General features: G+C 38.6%; 1 long non-coding RNA gene across 2 annotated transcripts in view; it reads right to left on the bottom strand.

Annotated features, from left to right (window-relative positions):
* Window positions 1–13,314, bottom strand: part of LOC110209730 (uncharacterized) — a 114,915-nt gene extending 101,601 nt beyond the window's left edge. For both annotated transcript variants that reach the window (XR_002324903.2, XR_002324902.1), the window contains exon 1: window positions 13,196–13,314. This is a non-coding gene — a long non-coding RNA (uncharacterized LOC110209730). The remainder of the gene's footprint in view (window positions 1–13,195) is intronic.
* Between the last annotated feature and the right edge of the window lie 5,883 nt (window positions 13,315–19,197).

The raw sequence follows: 19,197 nt of genomic DNA, 5'->3' as shown, positions 1-19,197 counted from the left end.
TGCTCTGTGTATCAAAACACAGAGCACATGAGCAAATGCAAAAGCCTTGCACAAGTGCATAGTTGAGTTTCTGCTTCTGAGAAATCATCTCCAGCTCTTGCTCGCTACATGGCAGCACCCAACATAACAGGCAGGTGAGCCTCCCAATTCAAATCTCTGAATAAATGAAATCCAAAGGGGAGTAGTTTTAAATTTTCATTCTGTCTGCTTTTTTCTTCAAAACTACATACCATATGGACCTCTGAGAGCTAATAAAAATTAAAATATTCAAGCAATTCATCCAATTGACCGATTTATAATTAATGCTGCTCTTGGTTAATCAAATATACCCTTAATGAAATGTAATGGGGAACTGATTAGTACACATCTGATTAAATGATTTCCCCAGGTATAGATGATAAAATCACAGAAGATAAGGGGCAGGGAATAGACAAGGGGGCATTAAAGAACTATAAAGAATGGTTTCCACTTTGTCACCCCTTTATAAAAAGTGAAGTTTTCTGTGATGGAATGAGTGAGAAGCTAGCTACTAGCTGGCCAAAAATTGGTCATGACTCTGGTGCCCCAGTAAAAAATGAGTAGTGAATCAAGGCAGTGTGACCTTTGGCAGCAGAGAAGAGAGTCTATCCTGACTACAGAAAAGAGCAGGCCCAGGGAATCCAGCTGAGAAAACTGCCTGGTAGGAATGCTGCAACAAAAGGAACAATATAAATATATCACAAGAAAAGGAAGGCCATCGGAATCTCATAGCCTCAAAGGTATGATGCACTTTAGCCACAGGTTAGAGTACACCCTAAGCCTACACCCATTCTTCTCACCAATGCTGTGTTTGGTTAAAATAGAAAGAACCCCAGGTCTAGGGGGGAACATTTTGTTTCCATTGTTCTTATTATCTCAGTAAATTTCTTTTGTTTGAGCTAATTGTCTCTACTAGCTGATTCTTTTATTTTTAATTTAAACACCAAAAAAGAGCATTATATAGCAGAACAGAAAAAGATTAACTGTCTATAAGACCATGCCTCTCCATTTCATACTGCTCATTTTTTAAAAAAATATACAGCTAGTCTCAACATTTGTGTGTTTAACTTTTGAGACTACATGCATTTGCATGATTTTATTAGTTATTATCATTTTCATGTTTGAGAGAAAAATAAATGAAAGGCAGAATGCCCACTAGTTTGTGGAGTGGCTGTTCTTCTAATAGGCTTTTTTCACTCTACCATTGCAAAGGACTCCCTATGCATGCATTGCACATTTTTGTAATTTACTTTTAAAACTCAAGCTTTCTATTGCAATAATGCTCCCAAAATGCAGTGCAAGTCCTTTGGGCTCTAAGGTGATGTTGAGATCTTTCCATTCTCAGCATCTTCCTGATCTACATCTTGCCACTGGACCCAGATGGCTCCAGAACAGAGAGTGAAGGTGGTGATTTTGCACAGCCCTGCCTCACTTAAATCCGATTCACTTTCAAATCAAGACATCACCTTCCTGGTCATAGATCCTCTTCAAGAACAAAGAACAAACAACATCTTCTAATAGCAGTGACTAAAGTCCTAGCAAGATCTCCCTTGGTTTTCAGAGGGCAGCCAAGGTAGAGAGTTTTATAGCAGTATAGTTAGTTTACAGTACAATGCCCTCACATCATTTGACACAATGGAAGGTAAGATTCAGGTTTTTAAAAATGTTTAGTTTTAAGAATTTTATGTGCTATACAGTACTTACAGTATTGTAGATTTCACGTGTTGTGAAAAGTGAAGATTATCTGAAGTCAATTTTTTTGAAAATTGAATGTTAGCAGAAAAGGTCACAGAATTCTAGGGAATTACTACTGAGAAAAAATGTTTTGCATGTTATCAGTTTTATTTTGTGTACTACATTTTATGGGTTATTTCATGGTTACTGTGTTACGCAAAGTGCACATTATCAGAATTAATGTTTTGTTCTAAAGAATCGCATGCAGAAAAGTGTATTTTCAGCAGTCTCTAGTGAAAGATTACAGTTTTTGGTGGTTACGGGAACTTAATCCCCTAATTTCAGATAGGTTCAATGTAGCAACACTCACTTTTTTTTAACTTTTGCACCATTTTCTAGGAACATTGCCCCCGTGAAAGTTGAACCTGGACTGTTTAATGAATATTAAACATTTTTCAAACTGTACTTTTTGTCTGTGCTTCTTTGTTTTTGTTCCCTTCTGTGCATTTTAAAAAATGCTTCAAAGGCCTTAATATTTTTGACATTAGTATTGCTAAGTTCCCCGTGCTCCCAACCATCTTCTTCCCAATCAAATAATCAAGGGGCTGCTAGATGGTGCAGCAGATAGAGCTCGGGCCTTGGAGTCAGGAGGATCTGAGTTCAAATCTGGCCTCAGACACTTGACACTTACTAGCTGTGTGACCCTGGGCAAGTCACTTAACCCCGATTGCCTCACCAAAAAACAACAAAAAAAAATTAAATAACCAAGAGAAAGAAAGAAAAAACCTTTGTGACAAAAAAAGCATAATTGAGCAAAATGAATCCATACAATGGCCATGTCCAAAAATCTACAAAGATGTGAGGTGGTATCTCAGAGTTGTTTTAATTTGCATTTATCTAATCAGCAGTAATTTAGAGCATTTTTCATGTGACTCTTGATAGCTTTCATTTATTCTGAAAACTGACTATTTCTGTCCTTTGATCATTTGTCAGCTGGAGAATGGCTCTTATTTTTGTAAATTTGCCTGTTTCTTATACATTTGAAAAATGAGGTCTTTATCAGAGAAACCTTTTGCAAAAATTTTCCCAATTTCCTGTTTTCCTTCTAATTTTAGCTGCATTAGTTTTCTTTTGTACAAAAGCTTTTTAATTTCATATAACCAAAATTATATTATTTCTCATAATCCTCTCTCTTATTTAGTCATAAACTCTTCGTTTAACCATAGATCTGACAGGTACCTTTTTCCATGCTCTCCTAAGTTAATTATGATATCACCCTTTATGTCCAAATAATGTACCCATTTTGACCTTATCTTGGTATATCGTGTGAGATGCCAGTATATGCCTAGTTTCTGCCAAACTGCTTTCAAGTTTTCCTACCAATTTATGTCAAATGGTGAGTTCTTACCACAAAATCTTGGATCTTTGGTTTATCAAACACTAGACTACTATAGTCATTTACTACTGTGTTGTGTACTTAATATATTCCACTGATTCACCACAATATTTCTTAGCCTGTACCAGATTATTCGGATGATAAAGGCTTAATAATATGGTCTGAAATCTGGACGAACTGCATTAACATTTTTTTTTCACTGATTGCCTTGATATTCTTGACCTTTTATGCTGCCAGATAAATTGGTACTATTTTTTTCTAGCTCTATAAAATAATTCTTTGGTAGTTTGAGTGGTATGGCACTGAATAAGTAAGTTGGCTTGCATAAAATCTTCATTTTTATTATATTGGCTCAGGCTACCTACCCATGGGCAATTTACATTTCTCCAGTTGTTTATATCTGTCTTTATTTTTTATTTATGTAAAAAGTATTTTGTAATTGTGTTCATATAGCTCCTGGGCTTGTCTTGACAAGTAGAGTCCCAAGTATTTTATATTGTCCACTGCTATTTTAAATGGAATTTCTCTTTCAATTTCTTCCTGCTAGGTTTTGTTGATAATATATGGAAATGCTGATGATTTATGTAGGTTTATTTTATATCTTGCAACTTTGCTGAAGTTATTAATTGTTTCAACTAGTTCTTTTTAGTTGGTTATCTAGGTCTCTAAGTATACCATCATATCATATGCAAAGAGAGAAAGTTTTGTTTCCTCATTGCCTATTTTTATTCCTTCAATTTCTTTTTCTTGTCTTATTGTTATATCTAGCATTTCTATCACAATATTGAATAATGGTGATAATTAACATCCTTGCTTCACTCCTGATAGTACTGGGAAGACTTCAAGTTTATCCCCATACAGATAATGGTTGCCCTTGGTTTTAGATAGATTCTACTTGTCATTTTAAGAAAAGCTGCATTGATTACTACATTTTCTAGTGTTTTTAGTAGGAATGAGTACTGTTTTTTGTCGAATGCTTTTTCTGTACCTATTGAGGTAATCATATGATTTTTGTTGTTATTGTTATCGATATGGTCAATTATGCTGATGGTTTACCTAATACTGAACCAGTCCTGCAGTGCTGGCATAAATCCCACCTGATATCATGTATGGTGTATGGTGCATGATCTTTGTGGTATATTGCTGAAATCTCCTCGCTACTATTGTACTTAAAACTTTTGCATCAATACCATTAGAAAAATTGGCCTATAGTTTCTTTCTCTGTGTTTGCTCTCCCTGGTTTAGGTCTCACAACCATACTTGTGTTATAAAAGAAATTTGGTAGGACTCCTTCTTTGCCTATCTTTTTCAAGTGGTTTGTATAGCACTGAGATTAATTATTCCTTAAATGTTTGGCAGAATTCAATTGTGAATCCATCAGGTCCTGGAGATTTTTTTTTCCTTAGGGAGCTCATTGGTGAATTGCTGAATTTATTTTTCTAAGATAAGGTTATTTAAGTACCCTATTTCCTCTCCTTTTAATCTGGGCAGTTTGTATTTTTTAAATATTCATCCACTTCACTTAGATTGTCAGTTTTGCTGGCATATAATTGGGCAAAATAACTACTAATAACTGCTTTAATTTCATCTTCTTGGCAGTGCATTCACCCTTTCATTTTTGACACTAGTAATTTGGTTTTCTTTTTTTTCAAAAAACTCAAATTAACTAATGGTTTATCTATTTTATTGGTTTTATAATAAAACTAGCTCCTAGTTTTATTAGTTCAATTATTTTTTTTTACTTTTAATTTTATTAATCTCTCCTTTGATTTTCAGGATTTCAATTTTGGTGTTAAATTGGGAATTTTTAACTTGTTCTTTTTCTATTTTTTTTAGTTGCATGCCCAACTCATTGATCAGCTCTTTCTCTCTCTATTTTATATTTCTACACATTTAGAGATAAAAAATTTCCCCTAAGTACTGTATCCCACAAATTTCGGAATGTTGTCTTATTGTTGGCATTTTCTTTACTGAAATTATGTATTGTTTCTATAATTTGTTCTTTGATCCACTTATTCTTTAGAATTAGATTATTTAACTTCTAATTAGCTTTTAAACCATGCTTCCATGGCCCTTTATTAAATGTAATTTTATTGAATTATGGCCTGAAAAGAGTGCATTTAATATTTCTGGTTTTTTGCATTTGTTTGAGGCTTTTACATCCTAATAATGGTCAATTTTTGTGAAGGTGCCATGTACAGCTGAGAACAAAGGTATACTCTTTTCTATTCCTATTCAGTTTTCTCCAGAGGTCTAGCATATTTAACTTCTCTAAGATTCGATTCATCTCCTCAACTTCTTATTTATTTTATGATTAAATTTATCTAATTCTGAGAGAGGAAAGTTGAGGTTCATAATACACACATACACACAACACACACACACACACACACACACACACACACATAGTTTTACTGTCTATTTCCTCCTGTGATTCACTTAAATTTCCCTTCAATGATTTGGAATATGCCATTTGGTCTATATATGTTTAGTATTAATATTACTTTGTTATCTATAGTTCCTTTTAGCAAGATATATTTTCTCTGCTTATCCCTTTCAGTTAGGTCTATTTTGGCTTTTGCTTTGTCTGAGATCATGATTTCTACCCTTGCCTTTTTTTACTTGAGCTTTACATTCTGCTCTAACCCCTTATTTTAACTCTCTGTGTGTCTCTGTTTCAAGTGTGTAATTCACCTCTTTTTTATGGGTGAATTAATCCCATTCACATTCACAGTTATGATTACCAATGGTACATTTCACTCCATCTTATTTTATTCTCTTTATCCTTTTCTGTTTTTAATCTTTCCTACCTCTGAAATCCATTTTTTCTTCTGACCATCGCCTACCTTTTATCCCCTTCCCCTCCTACTTCCCAGTTGGGTAAAATAGATTTCCATTTTCAATTGAGTACGTAGATATACACCCTTGGAACCAATTTAGATATGAATTGCCTCCTTCCTCCAACTCCATTTTCCCACTCCATTATAAATGCTCTTCCTTGAGTGCCTCTTTTATGTGAGATAATTTTCCCCATATTTCCTCTCCTTTCTCCCTTCTCACCTATTTTTTTTAACATTATCCCAACATAATCGACTTACTTTTCCACCCTCTTTCTATGTAGAATCCTTCTAACTACCCTAATAATGATAAAGTTCTTAGAGGATACATCATTACTTTCTTATGATTTCTCTTTCATGTTTACCCTTTTAAGTTTCTCTTGATTCTTACATTGGAAGGTCAGTTTTCCTACTCAGCTTTGGTTTTGGCATTCTGAATGCTTGAAAGTTCTCTATTTTGTTAAATAACCATTTTTTTACCTTTAGAGATTACCCTCAGTTTTGCTAGGTAGGTTATTTTTGGTTGTAATTCCAGCTCCTTTCCCTTCTGGAAATATCAAATTCCAAGCCTTCTATTTCTTTAATATGGTAGCTGCTAAATCTTGTGTGGTCCTGACTGTGACTCCATGGTATTTGAATGGTTTCTTTCTTATTGTTTGAAGTATTTTTTTTTTACCTGAGAGCTCTAGAATCTGGTTATAGTATTCCTGGGAATTTTCATTTTGGGATTTCTTTCTCATGGTGACCAGTGGATTCCTTCAATTTCTATTTTACCCTCTGGTTCTAGGATATTAGGGCAGTTTACCTATAAGGATAATTTCTTGAATAGGCTTTTTCTTTGATGATAGCTTTCTGGTAATCTAATAATGCTTAAATTATCTCTCTTGGATCTATTTTCCAGGTCAGTTACTATTCCTATAAGATATTTCACATTTTCTTTCATTTTTTATTCTTTTGACTTTGTTTTATTGTTTCTTGATGTCTCATGGAGTCATTAGCTTTCAGTTACCTAATTCTAATTTTTAAGGAGTTATTTTCTTCAGTGAGTTTTTGTGCCTCTTTTTCCATTTGGTCAATTCTGTTTTTTTGTTTTTGTTTTTGTTTTTTAACTAGGCAATGAGGTTAAGTGACTTGCCCAGGGTCACACAGCTAGTAACTGTTATGTGTCTGAGGCTGGATTTGAACTCAGGTTCTCCTGAATCCAAGGCTGGTGCTCTATCCACTGTGCCACCTAGCTGCCCCAATTCTGTTTTTTAAGGCGTTATTTGCTTCAGTATTTTTGTGCCTCTTTTACCAAGCTATTAATTGCCACTTTTTTTTAACTATTTTTCTCCCTTTACTTTCATTTATTTACCCAATTTTTTCTCTACCTCTCTTATTTGATTTGGAAAATTTTTTTTAGCTCTTCTAGGAATTCTTGTCAGGCCTATGCTTAATTCTTTGAGGTTTTGCTTTAAGCTATTTTGACTTCATTGTCTTCTTCCAAGTTTTGTATTTTAATCTTAGATTTTTATGGCCAGGTTCTTTTTCAGTTGTTTGCTCACTTTCCCACCCTATTTCTTGATTTGTAACCATTGCATTAATGTTGCACTCTGTTCCCAATGTGTGTGGTAGAGGACAGCCTCTGTCTCAAGCTTCAGGCTTTGTCTGCACATCTGTTTTCAGAGCTAGTGCTGGAAGTATTTGGTACTTCCAAGGTGATGTGGTCAATGGAGAGGTGTGATCACTGGCCTCTTGATCTGAATTCTTGTACTTACCAAGGATGGGCCCCTGATCCCTTGGAACTGCAACTTACACTGTTCCTCCGAGCCCCTTCTTGGTTGGGACCAGAAATGATACTGTTTCTCAAGGTCTCTGATCCCAAGGCCAGAAGTGCTACTAAGTAGCCCCTTGGGGCTTCCATTCCCTCTTGACTAAAAGTGCTCCTCTCTACCCTTGAACTGTGACCAAGAAGTGAGTATAGGCAATGGGGTGGGTCCTGTGTCCACTATTAGCATGGGGTACCCTGTAATCTCTTTCTGACTGGTTGCCAGGTCCCTTTACTGTCTCTGGCTTGAGAACAACCAAAGTTGCTGATGCTTCTGTCTCCACCACCTAGTCCCATCACTGGTATTTCATCCATGGGTCAGCCACCTCACCTGCGTCACAGATCTCTCTTTCCAATCTCCTATGCTCTCTTGGGCTGGGAGAGTATCTCACTCTGACCTTTTGATAGCTCTGCCACTCCAAAATTTGATTTGAGGTGTTATTCTGACACCTTTGGTGTTGCAAGAACTCACCTAAGTTCTTTCTGTACTCCACCATCTTGACTCTGCTCCCAGAAGGTGATCTCCAAATTTCCAGTAATTTTTTTATACTATTCAGTATCTTCTTTAGTTAACCCATCTCTGCAAATTTAGTTACTGAATTGGGGCTTTCTGGTAGAGTCAGCCCTGGTTGGTCTTGTCCTGGATTCTTTTGCTGACCTCCCTCTATGAGGTTAGCTTCCTTACCACCCTAGATATTTAAGGTTCAAAGCATTAGATATCAGAGATTTCTATAGCACCTCAGGTTAATTTTCTAGGAGGGACCCTCACAGCCCTGTGATATTCCTATCTAAGCACAGCTTTGTGGTCACTGCTAGTCCTCCACTGGTTGCTGCTGCTTTTCTGGGCTTCCAAGGGACATGTTGTGGGCTTACAACCTCCCTGAGGATTTCTCAAGGGAGTCATTCTCTCTTGCTGCCTCTAGGCACAGTCCTGAAGAATGCATGCTTTTCCTGCCCTTCTCTCATCACCTTAGAAAGCTACAGGCTTGTTTGCCAGCCTTGGTTCTACCTTTGTCAGTGGTTGCTTTTCCCATTGCTGCTGGGTGACCTTTTATGCATTTCTGGTTTGGAAAAAATCACTGTATTTTTTTTTTGCTGGATTTCTGGCTCATTATTTGGTCTTGTGCAAATTTCAGGGTTTTGCTGGAGTAGATATGGGTGAACTGCAGGCAGCATTCTTGCTGGCTAACTACTAAAAAGTAAGCACATGAGTCAGAGTTTGTGAACTATAATTTTAGAAGTTTGGACCTGCATGATACCTTGGTAGTTATCTCCTGGGAGATCAACCTTGTGGGTTCAAGTTGTTGGGGGGAGGAGTAACTATAGAAGTAAAAATCTAACCCAAATACACCAGTCACTACGAGGAGACTTTGACTTCTAATATATCTAAAATACTTGCCAAGAGATTCAAGCTACATTTACCTGACGAAAACCACCAGGAATATTTGTAATAGTACTTCGGGTTGTGTAGTCAAAGAGTATGGTCAAACTCAATCATTTTTAAGAGGGCCAAAGAAAATAAAGCCATTTCAAAATATTGGTTACAGCTGAGAAATTGAACAGGCAATGTTCTCTCTTTGACTTAATCATGACCTAATTAAAACAAACTCTTGAAATGACAAGGCAGCTTTTATTCAGACAGTGAAAAACAAGGAAGTTTCTACCTGATAGAAAAATTATAACAGAAAAGTGTTTAAAATCCAAAAGTACCTTCGCCTAATATCTTAATCTTGTGATATAGAAGAGCTTTTCATTGTTGTTAAGAAACAGAATATTTTAGCATGAGGAAAAACTCAGAGGACCAGGGTTGGAATCTGAGCTCTGTTATATACTTCCCATATAACCTTAAGCAAGGACTTTACTCTCTCAGTTTCTTGGTTATCTCATTTGTAACATTATGGGGCTTATTATTAGGCATATATCCTAAAGAAGTCAAAGATGGAAAGGACTCTTACATTGAAAAATAATTATAACAACTTTTTGTTATAACAAAGAATAAGAAACAAAGTGGATGTCCAACAATTAAGGAATAACTAGACAAAATATGATATGCAAATGCAATGGAATGTCATTGTGCCAGTAGAGATGATGAAAGAGGGTAATTTAGAGAAACATGGAAAGACTCATATGAACTGATGAAGAGGGAAGGGAGAAGAATTAGAATTATTGATACAATGACTACAACATTATATAGGAAAATAACTGTGAAAGACTTAAAAACAATGATGACCTGTCACAACTCCAAAAGACTGGTTTCCTCCCTCTTGGCAAAGAGGTGGTGGAATAGAAGTGAAAATTGAGACATATGTTTTCAGAGATGGCCAATATGTAGATTTGTTTTGTGTGATTATGATTATTTGTGTAACCCAAGTTCCCAACTAAAACTGGGACATTTTCCATGCTGCTGATTAGGCATGACTGTGGATTAGTAGAAAGAATGCTGATGAAAGGCTGAGTGCCCGTGTGAGGATGGTGTGCTGTTGTGAGAACTTTAGAAAGGGGAGACATTCTGTCTTTGAGAGGACAAATCTGAGTTAGATTCATTATAAGGCAGAGCTTTAAAAAATAAAATATTTCTTATTAAAGAGTCTAATTGAAATCATATAAGCAGCCACCTCCATTACCTAAGAATGGGTCAATTAGTCTACATTTAAATGACTGAATCTCTTGCAAAGAAAAAAAAAGGAAATTAAACTAATGCTTCTACGGAGGCCATTCTATAGAAGAGTATTTCTAGGGATAAAATAGATTGGATGATAAAAGGATTGCATTTAGAGAAACCTGGAAGGACTTCTCATATGAGCTGATGCAGAGTGAAGTGGGAAGTACCAAAAGAAAACCTTGCCTTATATTTCATTGATAAAATTTAGCCCATTTGCCCAGAGCTCCCTCTTCTCCACTTCTCATTTCACATTACACACATCCTCTGCCTCTATCTCCTCCTTCACTCCTATCTCACACGAAAAGGTAACACTTCTCCTTGCCAAGAAAAACTCTTTCATGTGCTTCAGCGATCTCATTCCATCCCATCTTCTCTAAGAGATTTCTCCCACTCTAATCATCATCTCCATTCTCTCTCTAATCTTCAGTCTCTTCCTGTCTACTGGTTTCTTTCCTGCTGTCTACAAGCAAGCCTAAATCTCCCCCATCCTTTAAAAAATTCCTCATTAGATTCTACCATGTGCTCTAACTCTAGTCCTAGATCTCTCCATCCCTTCTAAGTTAAATTCCATTTAAAAAACCCTCCCTATACTTGGTACCTACACTTCCTTTCTTCTCACTCTCTTCTTAATGTTTTGTAATCTTGTGTACAGTCTCATCATTAAACTGAAACTTCTTTCTCCAAAATTATCAATGATCCCTTAATCGCTAAATCTAATGGCATTTTCTCAGTCCTCATCCTTTTAACCTTTCTAGAGCCTTCTATTCTGTTATCTTCTTAATACTCTCTTCTCTATAGGTTTTTGCTGTCTTTACCTGTTTCTCTTCTTATCTGTCTGACTGATCCCCAGTCTTCTTTGCTTCATCTTCATCTAGATTGTGCCCACTAACCTATAATGTCCTGAAAGATCTGTTTTCTATCCTCTTCTCTTCTCCTTCTATACTATTTCACTTGACAATCTCATCAGCTTCCATGGATTCAACTGCCATCTCTACACAGATGGTTTTCAGATGTTTTTATCTAGACCTAACCTCTCTCCTGACCCCCAGTCTCACATCTCCAACTGCCTGTTGGACATCTTAAATCAGATATCCTACAGATGAATTCATCATTTTTCTCCCAAACTCTCCTCCCTTCCTAGCTTCCCTATCACCGTTAAGGGCCCCTAAAACCTAGATGTCATCTTCTACCACTAATTTGCACTCACCCAACATATCCACTGTCGCTAAGGTCTACCATTCTACCTTCAAGCTATCTTTCATATATACCTCCTCTCCCCTGACACTGATTACCTCACATCTGATCTACTGCAATAGACTTCTGATCGGTTTCTTGTTCATTCCAACCCATCCTCCACTCAGCTATCAAAATGATCTTCCTAAAGCACAAGTCTGTTCACATCCATAAGCTCCAGTGGTTTCCTGGATCTCCCAGGATCAAACAGAAAATCCTGTTTAGTATTTAAAATCCTTAATAACCTGGTCCCTTCCTACCTCTCCAGTCTTCTTACACTTTTATGGCCATCCACATATTCTACAATCTAGTGACATCAGCCTCCTTAATGTTCCTTGCACAAGACTGCATTTCACTGGTCCATGTGAACTCCATGAGCAGAGTTCTCTTGCTTCTTTCAGATCTCAGCATTTTAGCTAAATCTCCCCCATCCTTTAAAAAATTCCTCATTAGATCCTACCATGTACTCTAACTCTAGTCCTAGATGGCTCCATCCCTTCTAAGTTAAATTCCACCTTAAAAAAATCCTATATATACTTGGTACCTACATTTACTTTCTTCTGCAGGAAGCCTTCCCTGGCCCCACCTGATGCCTGGCTTTGGCCTATTTTGTATTACCTCTAAGTTATGATACATGTATATGTATGTGTATATACATGTAATATGTATATACGTAATATATGTGTGTAATATGTATGTATATATGCTCACATGTATACATATGCACGTGCATTTATACATACATGTATACATATCCACACATGTCTATAGATACAATGTATTTGTATGTAGTTGTTTTCACATTTTCTTTTTTACCAGATTGCGAGCAGGTACTGTTTTAGTCTATCTTTATATCCCTAACACTCAGCACAGTGTCTGACACATAGTAAGCACTTAATAAATGCTTGTTTACTTGAATAATGCCAACTTGAATGATGGGCAAATCTGAAGCCAAATGACTATCCGCTACTGAATAAGTTTTGATTTTATTCCATGTTAGGGAGGTCAGGCATTATACTAGAGGGAAAAGAGGGAGCTCACCTAGACTGGATGGACTGAGGTGTTTGGGGAACCTTATCTAAAAAGGCTGCATTGCAAAGGTTTGTATATTGGAAACAAACTGGAACCTGCCATTATCCTCAGAATCTGGTCCACACTAAGATGCCCTAACCTAGTAGGCCTGGCCCAGAAGAATTTAAGAATGGAATTAAACTCTCAATAAAGAACTGAAGCCCTCCCTCACAATTCACCAGTGCTCCAAAGATAAAGAGCAGAGGGAGCCCTTAAGTCCCTGAAGCCTGGTTTTCATCTATTATTCAAGGAACATGATTAGTCCTGTCAAAATAAGAGGCCCACAGAGGCTGCAGACAGTGTAAAGCAAGAGTGACCCATATTAAATCAGTAACTTTTACATAAAATTGAAGAAGTGTATGTAAAAAAAAATCATTTTTGACAGTTTGTTTATAACATAGTATTTTGCAGTTGGAAGAGATTTTATGGATTATCTAGCCTATGCCTGCCATCTCATAAATGAAAAAATTGAGAACTAGAGAAGTTAAATAACTTACCTAAGGTCACATAGTTAGCAACTGTAACAGGCCAGGATTTCCCCCAGCACCTTTCCTCATGTTCTGCAGGGTAGGTTAGTGCTGGTCCTAAATAACAGGGAAGCTGTCCCCAAGAGGTGATTGGCCCAGAGAGCTAAGACTCAAAGTGCCTTGCTATTGACACAGGAGAGGGGGGTGGGGAGGAAAGAGATAAGCATTTACATAATGCTTGCTACACGCCAGATGCTATGCTAAGTGGTTTACAAATATTAACTCATTTGATCCTCACAACAACCATGGGAGGTAGGTGGTGCTGTTATTATCCCCATTTGACAGTTGAGGAAACTGAGGCAAACAGAGGTTATGTGATTTGTTGAGGGCACACAGTTAGTAAGAGTCTGAGAACAGATTTGAACTCTGGCTTTCTTGACTCCAGATACAGCACTCCATCTATTGCAACACCTAGCTGCTTCTCTGTGACCTCAGGCCATATGAATAAAAGGTCTGCCCACGTGGACTTTTCAGACTTGGTGGGTATCCCAAAGTATTCTGAGGCACCACATTATATTCTGGAACAAGACCCATTCCGTATATAGATGGGAAGTCTACCCAAGCTAAGTGCTATATCCTTGTTAAGTATCTTTACTATGCTATAGCTAGGTAAACCTTGTGTTAACTCTTAAATGACCTACAATTCCAAGTTAAACCACCAGAGGGCCAGCATGAGTAAGGTTTAGCCCACTACACTTAATGTAAGTGGTTTGTCCTTCATTCTTTTTTTTTTTTTGGAGGCAATCAGGATTAAGTGATTTGCCCAGGGTCACACAGCTAGTAAGAGTCTGAGGCCAGATTGGAACTCAGGTCCTCCAGACTCCAGGGCTAGTTCTCTATCCACTGTGCCACCTAGCTACCCCTCATCCTTCATTCTCGAAGGGGACCGATGACCTCGGGTAATGGAATGGCATTGTGGCTCACTTCTTGATTGAAGTGGGGGAAGCACAACATAAATTCAAAAGATAGAGAAGATGAGGTGATCAGATAGCCAGATATGGGATATGGAACCCTGTGGTAAGGACCATTTGGATGGTGCATGGAGAATCTATTCAATGGAGCAGAGAGAAAACTCCCATTGATGTGGGATAATCAACTCAATTATTGCTGGAGGATGCTGCCAGAGAGGACAAAGAAAGCACAAGTTCTACCATAATAATAACCTTGTTATTATTATTAATATTATCATGTCAATATTATTTAATAATATTTGTTTAATTAATAATATTAATAATAATAACCCTGGTTATTATTATCCATTGTTCAGAATATAACTCGCCAACATAAAAAAGTTGCACGTAAACTGGCCCAGAACATTGACAGTCTAGAGACAGAGCCCATAGTTTTCAACAGCTGTGTAATGAAAGCAGAACCCAGACATGAGAGCTTATCACAAGCGAAACGGGCAGTTCTTTGGGGGGGGCAGCAATCCATCAAGAGCCAGTGGGCAGGAACGGGTCCCCAGAGGTGAGTATGGTCTCTGACTCTGAGATTTCACTGGACAATGTGAGCTTTCTGCTGGAATCAGGTTCAGAACACGGGAGATTGAGAGCGTAAGCAAGGACAAGGCTTAGGAACCTGTGATAAGACAGACTCAGATTTATGCTATTACTCTCCCCAAGAGTTTTTTCCTCCACAGAGGGAGCAGAGGGTGGATGGACTTTCACCATCAAGGAACTAGTGAGGTAGTAGCAAAGGTTAAATAGCATCCGAATAGTGGTTGCTGAGAGGGCCCCAACGGAGCCAATGAAATGTTCTCCTCAGCAGAGTTCTAGCAGCTTGGGAAGGAATCTCCTACGACTTACTTTTGAAAAGCCAGTTAAATCAGTCAGGTGCTCTACATGGAGACCACCCTTTGTCTCTTTCAAGGGAACTAAGATGGAAAAAAAGCTGTGTGTGTCATTGGTCAATCGGGTCCAACTCTTCATGACCCCATTTGGGGTTCTCTTGGCAGAGATACTGGAGTGGCTTGCCATTTCCTTCTCCAGCTCATCTTACAGATGGGGAAACTGAGGCAAACAGGGTTAAATGACTTACACAGCTAGTAAGTGTCTGAGGCAGGATTTAAACTCAGGTCTGCTTGGCACACCATCCACTGTGCCACCTACCTGCAAGTTGTATGTATCTGACCCCATAAGATACATTCCCATTGTAGTAAAGGATGAGTGCAGGCCACCAATTTCATTTAATGAAAGACCTCCTGTTCTCTATTTTGTTGTTGTGCGGTCATTTTAGCATCTAACTCTTTGCAACCACATTTGGGGTTTTCTTGGCAAAGATACTAAACTGGTTTGCCATTTTCTTCTCCAGCTCATCTTACAGATGAGGAAACTGAACAGGGTTAAGCGACTTGCTCAGGGTCACAGAGCTAGTAAGTGTCTGAAGCTGGATTTGAACTCAGGAAGATGATTCTTCCTGCCTACAGGCCCCACATTCTAGTCTCTGTGGCGCCATCTAGCTGCCTCAACTCTAGTACAGCATCAACGTAACACCACTGCCAGCTGGCCTTTTGATCCATGCCCCTTGCCCTGATACACAGCTCTAGGCCTCAGAGTCAAGCTATACTAGAAATTCAAACAAACCCAATAAACAATTATTAAGCACCTACTATATGCATTCAAACTCTACTGTGGAAAGCACAACTCCAATGGGCTGGCCGCCTTGTTCGAAGGCCAAACATAAGCTTGCCAAAAAGACTATTTTATGGAGAGCTCACACAGGGCCAGCGCCCCACAGTGGTCAGAGGAGGAGATACAAGGTATCTCTTAACCTTGGAATCAATTGTGTGACATGGGAGACACCAGCTCAGGACTGCCCAGCATGGCGTGCCCTCATCAGAGAAGGAAGGTGCTGTGCTCAATGAGCAATGCAGAACCAAAGCAGCTCAAGAGAAACATGAGATGCACAAATTTAGAGGATCCACTCCAATGCTCACACGGACTATTTGTGTCTGACCTATGGTCGAGCATTCCAAGCTCGTCCTGGCCAGACCAGCCACAGTCGGACACACTGTGACTTGACTCGAGCATAGTGATGTCATTTTGGTCCTCTAGGAACACAGGACAACAAGCAATTATAAGGCAGGCTTCCTTGCAATCAGTCCTGGCTGGACGCCCTCCCAAGTGCCTTCAGTGCTCTGGCACAGGCCAACCTAGGCGATAAAAAAGCACCCACTACGACTTCTCCTTGACTTTACCTATCGTCACTCAGTCTGCTGTTCTTCCTTGTTACTTTTGCTGGTGTAACTTGTGTGGGAGATCGGGGCTAAACCACTTCCTCTCTCTTCACCATCCGTGGCTAGCCACATGATGTCAAGATATCTAGAGGGACATTTCTATCACTTTGAGTACAGCCCATGTGGAGGATTTATGGGACAACATAGACAAGGATTATTCATGAAAAGAGGGTATGGATGGGTTACAATCTGGACCACTAGAAGAACTGACTACCCACAATGATGAGATAGGTCACAGTATCGTAGTGACACGGACAATCGTAACTTCCTTCCTTCCCTCTTGTGGTGACCCCAAGTTCATAAAGGCCCTGTTAACAGAGTCCAATCTCCAGCAGAACCACAAGGTTGGTCTAGCCCAGTGGTATCTGCTGTCTCAAGACCAACCTACCTAACAGAGGAGAAAATTACCTGACTGGATACAACAAGATGATTTCTCTGCAGTAACCCTCAAAACCCCTCAGCTAAGTTGCAGTGGGGTTGCAATCATTATCAGTGAAGGGCATACCCACAGCAGTAAAGCTATAGATGCCTGAAAATAGTTTTTTTAAAAAGCCCACACACAAAATGATGTTTGCATAAAAGTCTCCGGGGTTTATTTTAAAAATTTTAAGAAATTGGATGAAACTGGAAAAATGCATAATTAAAATAGACAATATACTTTTAAAATCTTGTTTGTGAAATGCTGTTTTATTCATCATGAATAATACAACAGAGGAAAGCTGAATTTAATTCTTCGCTCTTCATTGGCAGCTGCCCTTATATCATCAAAAGAGAATAAACTTGCAACTGATGAGAACAGATTCACCATGGGCTAAAAGCCAGCATTTTTTTCCTTTTTATTATGAACTTATCAACAAATGCAAATATTTGTATTTACAAAGAGCAAAAAAAAAAGTTCTGGTATATGAAATCACTAATTGCTATTAAGTTGTGACCTTTGCTAACTAACACTTGCCCCGATGTGACTCACATGTCATCGTCAGGATCACAGGACAGAGCCTTGAAACTTTCCATGTGGAGGGCTGGGATGTCCTCATCGTCCCCAGCAGCATAATAGAGGGTGTCTCTGTATGAAGATAAAGGTCTGTCCATGTGGATTAGAATATGACTTCGATGTTATTATATTGAGGTTACTCTATGCAGAGAAAATCTGTGGACAAGGATCATGCACAGATGAAGAAGAGTCTTTGTAAGTGTTTCCTGAAAGAAAGCTTCCTCAGAGTCCCTCACAGCTTTGGTTACGTCCCTTCCTTTCATTTTAGTGCATATGCATATATTGTATACCAGCAATGCCCCCTGCAGGTTGCATATGATATAGCCGCATATTCATAAACGCATTTCAAGATCATCTTCTAAAGAACATACATAAAGAAAATAACAAAATGTGCCCTATTTTCTACAAGGGCATTAGTAACCTTCTTATGTACGCAGAAAGACCATCCTTTATGCTCCTACCCAGTATTCTCCCCTCTAAACAATATCTAGATGGAGAGAAAAAAACTTTCCAATGACCAATGTACAAAGCTGTTGGGATGGGAAAACACAATTCTCTGGAGAGCTGCCTAGAAATAGTGAGCAGGCCAGAGAATCCCATTTGCTATGGTGCTTCTGGCTCCATCCTTATACACTCGCCCCACAGTACTTGCTCTTTCCTTTTTCTAGACTACAGGAGGGGAATTCACGGAGTGATATCTTTCTCTCCCATTCTCTCATTCTCTCTCTCTGTCTCTCTCTCTGTCTCTCTCTCTGTCTCTCTCTGTCTCTCTCTCTCTGTCTCTCTCTCTCTCTGTCTCTCTCTCTGTGTCTCTCTCTCTCTCTCTCTCTCTCTCTCTCTCTCTCTCTCTCTCTCTCTCTCTCTCTCACATACACACACACACACACACACAAAATTGCCCAGGAATATGTCACTCCTAAATATTGATCAGAGCAGAACTGAGCAGTTCTGTTTTGTACCTTAGTGGTATGCTTCCTTCTATTCCTATATTTGGTTATAAAACAGAACTGAAAAGACAATAGAATAAAGACAAATACAAAGTAGTTTCTCCTCCAGTGTTATCTTTCAATGCTTGCATCTCCAGGAGTTAGGGAGGAAGGATCAAGATACTCTATGGGTCTATATTCCTAAAACTATAGCTCACAAGTCTGCACTGATATGCTAGACAGAGGACATAATTAGCTCAAAGTAAAGGCATTTACTGGAACGGCATAGTATGAACATAAGCTCAACATCTCTCTCTCTTAAATATGGGGCTCACTGTCTCCAAAATACATATTGTATCAATGGGAAAAATAGACACACCTAGCGTTCACATTCTAGTGTGCACACTAGTAAAGAGATATACAAATAGCTAATGTGAAGGGCTACAGCAACTTTTTACTACAAGGCCCTCGATGTCCTTTCTCTCCTTATGGTGACCTCACTCTGCTCTCACCAAACATACTATCTCTACCTGGAAAGTTTCTCAGCTGGAACCCATGGGCCTGGTCCTCTCCATAGCTCAGCTCAGCTCAGCTCAGCTCAGCTCAACTCTATAGCTGGACTCTCTAGGTCTTCTCTCCACTGGGTGAAATGTCTCCTGCTAGGTAAGCTGCCCCACTGTAACATTTGATTATTGACAGGGGAAGAAGAGAAAGAAATCACCATCTATCTCCCACTACCCTACCACTAGACCCTGAAACAAGAGACTCTGTGAGAAAAATGAAGAAGAATTCTCTCAAAAGGTGGGTTCTTCCACAA

This window comes from Phascolarctos cinereus, unplaced genomic scaffold (genome assembly GCF_003287225.1).
Source record: "Phascolarctos cinereus isolate Bilbo 61053 unplaced genomic scaffold, phaCin_HiC Scaffold_9;HRSCAF=440, whole genome shotgun sequence".
Taxonomy (NCBI): domain Eukaryota; kingdom Metazoa; phylum Chordata; class Mammalia; order Diprotodontia; family Phascolarctidae; genus Phascolarctos; species Phascolarctos cinereus.
This window is presented reverse-complemented; position numbering and strand designations above follow the sequence as displayed.